Source organism: Abramis brama (genome assembly GCF_963993115.1).
Source record: "Abramis brama genome assembly, chromosome: 10".
Lineage (NCBI taxonomy): Eukaryota > Metazoa > Chordata > Actinopteri > Cypriniformes > Leuciscidae > Abramis > Abramis brama.
The window spans coordinates 15290613-15299545 of NC_139972.1; the positions used below are offsets into that span (position 1 = coordinate 15290613).

The 8933-nt window shown below is 38.6% G+C and overlaps 1 pseudogene across 1 annotated transcript; it reads right to left on the reverse strand.

Moving 5' to 3' along the window:
* Positions 1–2218: 2218 nt before the first annotated feature.
* LOC311090263 (E3 ubiquitin-protein ligase TRIM39-like) lies at positions 2219–5761 on the reverse strand (annotated as a pseudogene). Its single transcript, XR_014609631.1, has 6 exons — positions 5075–5761; positions 4890–4985; positions 4495–4728; positions 4277–4418; positions 3727–3762; positions 2219–3622 (listed from the first exon to the last, which is right to left on the reverse strand). The product of XR_014609631.1 is annotated as an E3 ubiquitin-protein ligase TRIM39-like (transcript).
* Positions 5762–8933: the final 3172 nt, after the last annotated feature.

Here is an 8933-nt window from a genome sequence, read left to right on the forward strand (position 1 = left end):
CATTCTGTAAAATATCTTTTGTGTTCCACTGAAGAAGAATGTCATATAGGTATGGAACAACGTGAGACGAGTAAATGGTGACAGAAATTCATTTTTAAGTGAACTATCCCTTGAATAAATGCAGGAATATGAGAAGCACACAGAAGCAGAGGTGCTCTATCCAGCCATAGGATGAGGCGTCTAGGGATGTAATGACTCAGCAGAAAATCAAACAAAGAACACCAAGTGCTCATGTTCCAGAAACATCAGGCTGCAGTAAGGAATGATGGTGCTCCGAGCGGATCGGGTTCTGTTTATTGGCTGGTGAAAGTGTAGTCCTCAGGGAGAGCCTTCTTTTTTTGGCCAATGATCTCACATCTGCATCTGCCTCCTCGTCCAGCAGCAGCGCTCTTTAGTGTTTACTTGGAACACAAGACTGTAGGCAAAAGCAAACTCTTAAAGGGACAGTTCACGCAAAAGATGAATATCTTTTTTTCAGTGGAACACAAAATAAGAAGTTCCAAGCTTTTCCAAACAGAAAGCAGATGGTGGCCAGTTTCTGTCAAAAAAGATTTGAGTGCTTTAATTTGAGTGCATTTCTCAAATAAAGCTAGTGTATGGCTTAACAACACTTGGAATAGCATATGGATCATTTGGACCACTTTTATTATGCTTTATACGGTACTCGTCCTTTTTGGAGTTTGCCAGCCACAGTCCCTATCCACTTTCATTATATGGAACTGAACATGAATATTCTCATGAACTTCTTGTTTTGTCTTTTTTGTGTATGCGTTCAAGTTTGGAATATCATGACGGTGTGTAAATAATGAATATTTAATTTGACCATTTTTTGTGTGAACTATCCCTTTAAAATGCCAGAGCTTGAAACACTGGCATTTTTATGGTAGGTTGACTGTTTTGAAGTGACCACCCATCCCCACCCTTACTATTTAACAGAGACGGCATTCACAAGCATCTTTCCAGAAGCAATCCTTCTCGGTTTTGGTGTTCAGCCCTCGTGGTGAAGGCAAGGCTTGCTGTAACCTGTTAGCTGCAGAGGCTAAAAATAGCAGAGCTGTTCAGTGAGTCAAAACTCTGCAGCAGAGACTGACTCAGATGGACTCACACACTGGTGCATTGACACACTGAACAGAGGAAGCACGAGAGATTCAAAGAGTGGTGTGAGACGAGCATGTGGCATATTCCAGTTAAATACTAATGCACTGTGATCACTGGGAGGCGTAGAGTTAAACTTCATATCTCACATTTAAAGGGGTCATGAACTGCATTTTTTTAATAATGTTTTGTAGTGCACTTATAATGTTAGTATGATTTTCACATAAAAATGGTCATAATTTAAAAAAAAAAAAAAAAAAATTCTAGCCTGATTTTAGACCTCTGATTTGAACGCTCTGTTGGAAGGGGCGTGTCCGTTGTGAGACTTCAGTGTAAATGCCCACTGCTGTGATTGGCTAACATCTTTGCATATGAAATAAGTATTACATGTGGAACTCTCTCGAAATCTTTACTATGTTTTTACTACGACAGCTGTTGAGATTAACTAATCATGAAAAGGGTCGATTAGGATTATATTTAGATCTCCTCCTGTTGCATGAAAGTTTGCAGTGATGAGCGTTTTAGCCGATGATTACAGACGTGTCTGTTGAGCGCATGAATGCAGTGATCTCGTCACTGTAACTTGAAGCATAAAGAGAAATAAACGCTTTTGAGACAAAGAACATCTGACTGTACATGAATCATATCAGAAGTCACTGATCACAGATTAGGCATTTGATTTAACAAAGTTACTTACATGTTGTGGGATTATTGTTGGGTCCATATCTTACAGTAAAAGGCTGTTTTCAAAACCTGCACTAAAATTACAAATGATTTACCAAACAAACAACAGTGAAATGTATCGAACAAACAAACATGCTCTACTGAGACATTTGCATAATTGAAAATAAATAACCACTTTCCAGTCCCATGATCCTGTAGGCCCATCTCTCTTCTCATCTCACCAATGCGCCATCGCCAAAGATGGGTAGAAGTAGGCGTTGATCTGATTGTCGCACTATTACATCATTTCCTGAGCTTGGATTCAAGCAGTTTTTGGACTAACGAGGACGTTTTGAGTTCTGAAACTTACAGGATGTTTTACAGTAATGACCTCTTACATGTCAAAAGATCAAGGAAATTTTGATTTCTCAAATCATGACCCCTTTAAAAGTTTGTTATTAAACACTATATAATTAGTTTGAAGTTTGATGCACAAGCTGAAGATGTAATGCACATTATACATTATATACTGATGTAATATACATTATGCAGTACATATTATATCAAACTACCTGTGTACTATATTATATATTATTGTATTGGGTTACAATACAAGTATAATATAGCCAAGTGCACAAATAGAGACAGACAGGCAGACTAAATCACCTCTGGTTAATTTCAACAATACAGGCATTGTCTTCTTGAGAAGAAAGACTTAAATACTTAGAAAGAAGTTGAACACTTTCCAGTTAAGAAATATTACCGTTATGAATTTATCACAACACAAATGCACTACCAATAATGTCCAGTAGATGGCATAAGAAGCACAGACATGGCCTAGAAGTGTTGCTATCTTCGCAGAATCGCAGTATAGTCTGCATTCATTCCTTTCAAAAAACAAAAAGAGTTTAAAAACTACAACAAAAAAAAAAAAAAAAATTTAACAATTATTTTACACAGTAGTTAGAGGTGTGTGGTCTAACTGTACCAGTTTGGAGATGGCATTACTGGAAGGCTGTGCCTAGTTCATCAATAGAGGATGATGGTCTTACTACAACTTCATTGAAGCAAACTCAATAATGCAAAGCACAGTCTCATATTGAAACCTGGGTTTTACCCAAATTTACTCCAGTTTGATATACCAAAACAGACCAATAAACAGTTCAGTAAAATGTTTTATATTTCCATCACTTACCTGTGTATGAGTTTTCAGCGGTGCATACATACATCTTAGACTGCCTGAATAAATAATGTTTTTTTAATGAAAACAATGGTTTTATATTTTGCCAAACTGTTCAGTTGAGTTTTGCATTGGGTGTAAATGCATTTTATCTGACATGTGAGATGATCAGTGGCGCTGCATTTTCACCTTCATTATCACCAGGGCTAAAGAATGGGTAGAGTTTCTCAGTGAAAGACTGACCAGTGAAAGAATAAATATGAGATCTGGACTTCACATCATAAAAGGAAACCAGACCCTCCTCATAATCCACAAACACACCCACTACCTGAGGCTTCACTCTCAGAGACAGAGAGACAGCAGGAGATTCATAAGCCTCATAGTGATCCTCAGTCCTCAAAACTACAGTCCAGTATCCATCCTCAGGAGCTGCTGTGATCATTCCCTTCCTGTTAATGGATCGTCTGGCCACTCCTAAATCCCACTCAGTCTTTCCCTGGACCTGCACCTCAAAATAAAATCTCCCTGAGCTGAATCCCTCTTTTGCCAGGACATTGAAACAACAATCAAACCTCTTTGTATTGTCTATGAATTCAAGCTCAATATCTCCACATGTCACTTGTTTTCCATCATCAGACAGGATGAGGTTTATATGAGCTGTTTCAGGATCCAGAGTCACATCCACTGAGAGAGAGACAAAGATCTGAATCACAACTTCTCAATATGACAAATTTAAAATAAAAGTTTTTAATTGAATTAAAATTAAGTTTTAAAACAAAATATTGTACCTGCATATCGTTGTATCCTCTTCAGCTCTGAGGAGACTAATGACGATAAAGGTTATGAGAGAACTTTAATACAATACAATTGTATGTTCAGCTTATGTGCTCTGATGGATGTTTGTGTCTCTATTGGTTTTCCTTATTACTGCCTATAACTGACACTAATGAATTTACATGTTTGTGGTGATATCGTAATGTATTTCTGTAGATTCTCTAAGAGGAGAAACAGTGTGTCAGGTGCCTTGACAGAAATTATCCAAAGGAGCAAATCACTTAGCAAAATTTTATATAAAAAAAAAAAATAATAATAATTTTTGAGAAAAGCCCCTGATTTAAAATTGGATAAAACATAAATGTGAAGAAATAAGAATACAATTTAGACACAAGGGAAAGTTGTCTTGTTCAGAGTTAAGCCCTTAATGTGACTGAACTGATAATGGATATGCAAGTTTACATTGTATGTTTGATTAATGATTCTTTCTTAATGATGTGCATGTGCTCTTTTCCCACATCAAAGAAGACAGTTACTGTCAAAATAAGCCTGACATTTTCTCACCTGTTTTGCTGAGTTTCTCATCTAGAGTCTCCTGCAGCTGAGTCAAAGCTTTCCTCAGATTCCCCACACTCTCATGAGTGTCACTGATACTGATCTCAGTCCAGCTGCTGGTGTGTGCAGGTCTGCTCATCGACGGGTAAATCTACAGCAGGAGAGAGCAGAAATCTCTCAGCATGGGGAGTGTTGTGCTGTGAGCAGACAGAAGGATCTACACTGACCTGTAGGAGGTGCAGGTGATCCTCAGTGTGTGAGAGACGCTCCAGCTCAGTGTCTCTCCTCTTTAGCTCAGTGATCTCCTGCTCCAGCTCTTTAATAAACTCTTCAGTCTGCTTCTCTGCTGCTCTCTGCTTCTGCTCCATCATCTCCAGCAACTCAGACTGACATCTCTCAATGGAGCGGATCAGATCAGTGAAGAGCTCAATACTCTCTGCTTTCTCTTTCTCTGACGTCTCCTGATAAATCAAGGAATACATGATCTTTTATTGCTACTTCAGCACCTTTTTTATAAAGTCACATACTGTCACATTTGTCTCCATTTTTATTTCTACTAAGGAATTTTACAAAACACATCTTGAGTTTAAATATTTAACCAAAAAGTTGTGGTAAGACTCACTTTTCTGAGTTTTGCTGAGCTTTTGAGGTCTTGAATCCTCTTCATTCGGTCCTGGATCATCTGCTTCACGTCTGTCTGCATCTTCATCAGCTGAGGCTACAGACAGAACAAACACAGAGACTCGACAGATTCAAACCCATCCAATACAAATGTCTTGTAAAAAAAACATTTGTTGCTGTTGTTACCTTCCTCTCTTCGCTCTCCTCCTCTATAGAAACAGTGTTGTGAGTCTTATGGTCTGTCCCAGCACAGAGGAAACACACGTCTGATCATCTCTACAGAACAGCTCCAGAGGTTTATCATGTTTCTGACAGATATGGTCCTCAAGATTCTCCACAGGATCGATCAGTTTGTGTTTCTTTAGCTTTGGGACTCTCTGATGAGGCTCCAGGTGAGTTTGACAGTAAGAGCTCTGACACACCAGGCACATCTTCAGAGCTTTCATCTTTATATCATCACAGATGTCACAGAGAACCTCAGATTTACTCTGGCCAGACTTTTCCTTAATGAGCAGCACAACCTCTCTGAGTGTTGTGTTGATCTTGAGGTCGGGTCTTTTACTGAAATTTTCTTTACATAGTGGACAGTTGTAGGTCTGACTGTTTTCCCAGCACTGGTTCAGGCAGCTCTTACAGAAGTTGTGTCCACATGGAGTGCTGACTGGATCAGTGAATGGATACAGACAGATCGAGCACTGGAGCTCCTCGGCTAGAGGACCACTGGAGGATGACGGAGCTGGAGACGAAGATGAAGAAGCACTATTAATCACCTTCATTTAGAACTAATTTACACATAAAAATGATTACGGCAAAAACTCATCAACAATTAGGCTAGCAATTAGTAGACTATTATAAGTTTTTTAATTTAATTACAGACTTGTAAGAGGTTCATCCATATTCCTCCTGGCCTCGCTTTGTTTTATTGATGATTCTGCCATTGCTCTATCCCAGTGGTTCCCAAACCTGTCCTGGGGCCCGTTCTTCGTACGTCGCTAACTCACTTAGCTGGATTTGATTGTTGGCGATTTGGCATGATCTTGTTTGGTTCTTCAACGCTCATCCTGGACTTGCTGTCATAGCAACATGTGCGCAAACTTAAACCTGCTCGGGAGCAGGCTTATTTCATGTTAACAGGATTAGATCCCGGCTTCATAAGCGGAGCTGATACGGGAAGTCCGACTGACATTACAATGAACAAAGTAATTATGCAATTATTAAAATACAAAAATATAGGCTAATAAGTGATAAAAACATCTAACATGGCCACTTCTAACGGATTTAAATTGTCTGCTACTTCTTGCCAGCCCTCTCTCCTGGCTTTTGCAGACTTTGAGGTGTTCCTGGCGTTTTGATTAAAAATTAAAATTCCGAATAAACTTCGACTATTAGTTCTTGCTCTGCTGAGTAAAACTGTGCGCGCTCTTTGGCCACGCTGAGCAGCCAATAGCAGCGTTGCTGATCAATGTTTCTACTATCGATACATATCCCCTTTTAACCAGCGCATGAACGCGCAATTATCTCAGATAACTCAATCCAGCTTACTAATCATATCCGGCAAGTGTGTTCGAAGAACCGAGTTAGCCAGATCATGATTCGCACGATGATATCATCTTGGATGTGTCATTTGATCTCGGATGTAATAAGCAACGTACGAAGAACGGGCCCCTGGAGTACCCCCAACACTGCACGTTTTTCTTTTGTCTCCCTAATCAAACACACTTGATTCAACTCATCAGTTTATCATCACATGGGTTAATGAGCTGATGAGTTGAATCAGGTGTGTTTGATTAGTTGTAATATAAAGTTTAACTTACCTTTTTTTAATGTAATAAACAATTTCAACTTCAGATTTCACTACTGTGTTTCTTAGTCTGAAGTTCAAGTACTTCCTGGTTCTTAAGTCTCGGGAAAAAAAAAGAATCAAATGATAGGCCCACTCTCAATCAGCAATCATTACAATTCTGAATTAATTTCAGTGAAGCAAACTTATCAGAATTTAGCAAACTGGTTGTGTAGCCTACTTGACTAATGCATAAAAATATATCAAGCCACAAACATTAAAAAACCATTCAGTAATTCTATATTACATCACGTACTTAATAGTGAGTATCAGCTGTGGTCTTAGCTTAATATCTGAATAAATATTCTGTTGTTTAAGAGAACAATTATTCCGTTTTCAGACTGACTGTCGTTGATCAGTTTAGTTTCCCTTTCACTAAAGCTCTCGCTCACCTTCAATTACGTCATAGTCCCTCCCATCTTTTCTCAACATAACATAATTTAGTTACAGGTAATGTCAGATTGCAGGCTACTGTAGAAAACAACTTCATATTAAAGACATAAGTCCTCAAATTCAATAAAACCTTTCTTTGGTTAGCATGACTTCTATTTACCTTTTTTTTTTTTTATGCAGCGCTTTTTAGAAGCACTAGAAGTAGCTACAGCAACCTGTGTGGGTGCCATTCATGAAATGACTGTTGATTTAGCTAATGAATCGTATAAAAGTCTCATAAATTAAGGAGTTTTAATGTTTTGAATCCGCTTGATTGAACCGAAAGATGGCTACTAAATCAACATGTGACTCACATAGGCCTATAGCCTACTGTATGTTGATTAAATGAAATGTTAATTCAACAGTATAATAACACTTAATTCCTATGTAACCCGTCTTGCTAGTAAAAGTTCCCCAAACTGAAATGGACTCTGGCCAATAACTGTAAACCCCTGATTTACAGTTGCTTTGAGCAAGATGATGATGACCTTGAATGTTAATACAGTATTAGGGCTGGGCGATATGGCCTAAAAAAATCCGATTTACGATTTAAATCCGATTTTTCTTCCCCTACTTAAAATCAATCTGCAGATGACAAATTGTTCTAAACAATTTTTAACTTTATTTTGTTTTGATTTTCCCTTCTGGGATTTGATTTGGATTTTCCCCTTGGGGTTAAAGTGCAATCAGAAACAACAAGCCAAAAAGACAAGATGGCAGGCCCTGCCTTTGTAAACAGGGAAAATGTAACATAACGTAACGTAACATAACATGAAATGGGTGGATTGGGATTGGTGGGGAACATGAAAAAAAAAATGTACATCACAATAAAGTGTATTGTGATTGTCTGAACATTTGGTAACTAAACAGAATTTTATTAAGTTTAGTGACAACACAATGTTTACATAGTCAAGTCAAGTCAAGTGTATTTGTATAGCGCTTTTCACAATACAGATTGTATCAAAGCAGCTTCACAGTATTAAATTAAAAAAATACAACAAGGTTTGTTTCTAATGGAATTTATTGATTGATTAAATATCCCCAAAATATCCCCAACTGAGCAAGCCAAAGGCAACAGTGGCAAGGAACCGAAAAACTCCATCAGGTGACCTAATGGAGAAAAAAAACCTTGGGAGAACCCAGGCTCAGTCGGGGGCCAGTTCTCCTCTGGCATTTATGAAGTAGAGACCGGATTTAACTGTAAGATTAAAAATATTATATGAATGCCTGGCTGAAGAGATGCGTCTTTAATCTAGTTTTAAACTGGGAGAGCGAGTCTGAGCAACGAACAGTATCAGGAAGACTATTCCAGAGTTTTGGAGCTAAATGTGAAAATGCTCTCCCTCTTTTGGTGGATCTGGATATCCTAGGTATGACCAAACGCCTCGAATTAAGTGATCTTAAAGAGCGCGATGGATTATAGGGCGATAGAAGATCCGTTAAATAGACTGGAGCTAGGCCGTTTAGGGCTTTATAAGTCAGTAGCAATACCTTGTAGTTAATGGTTGTATCAGTGATTTCAGGCCCAAAAATAAATTATCACATTCATCTAATCTTTCCTAAAGATCTGCTAGCTGCCCGCCCCATAAGCATGCCGTCAAAAAACGCATCTCTCTAGGCAACCAAAATAAATAGTGTTCCAACCAATCACCGACAGGGGTGGGTGTTGTGAGGTTTTGCACTCGTGCACGGCTGCCTATGACGGCTGCACGCGAAAACCTCACAACACCCACCCCTGTCGGTGATTGGTTGGAACACTATTTATTTTGGTTT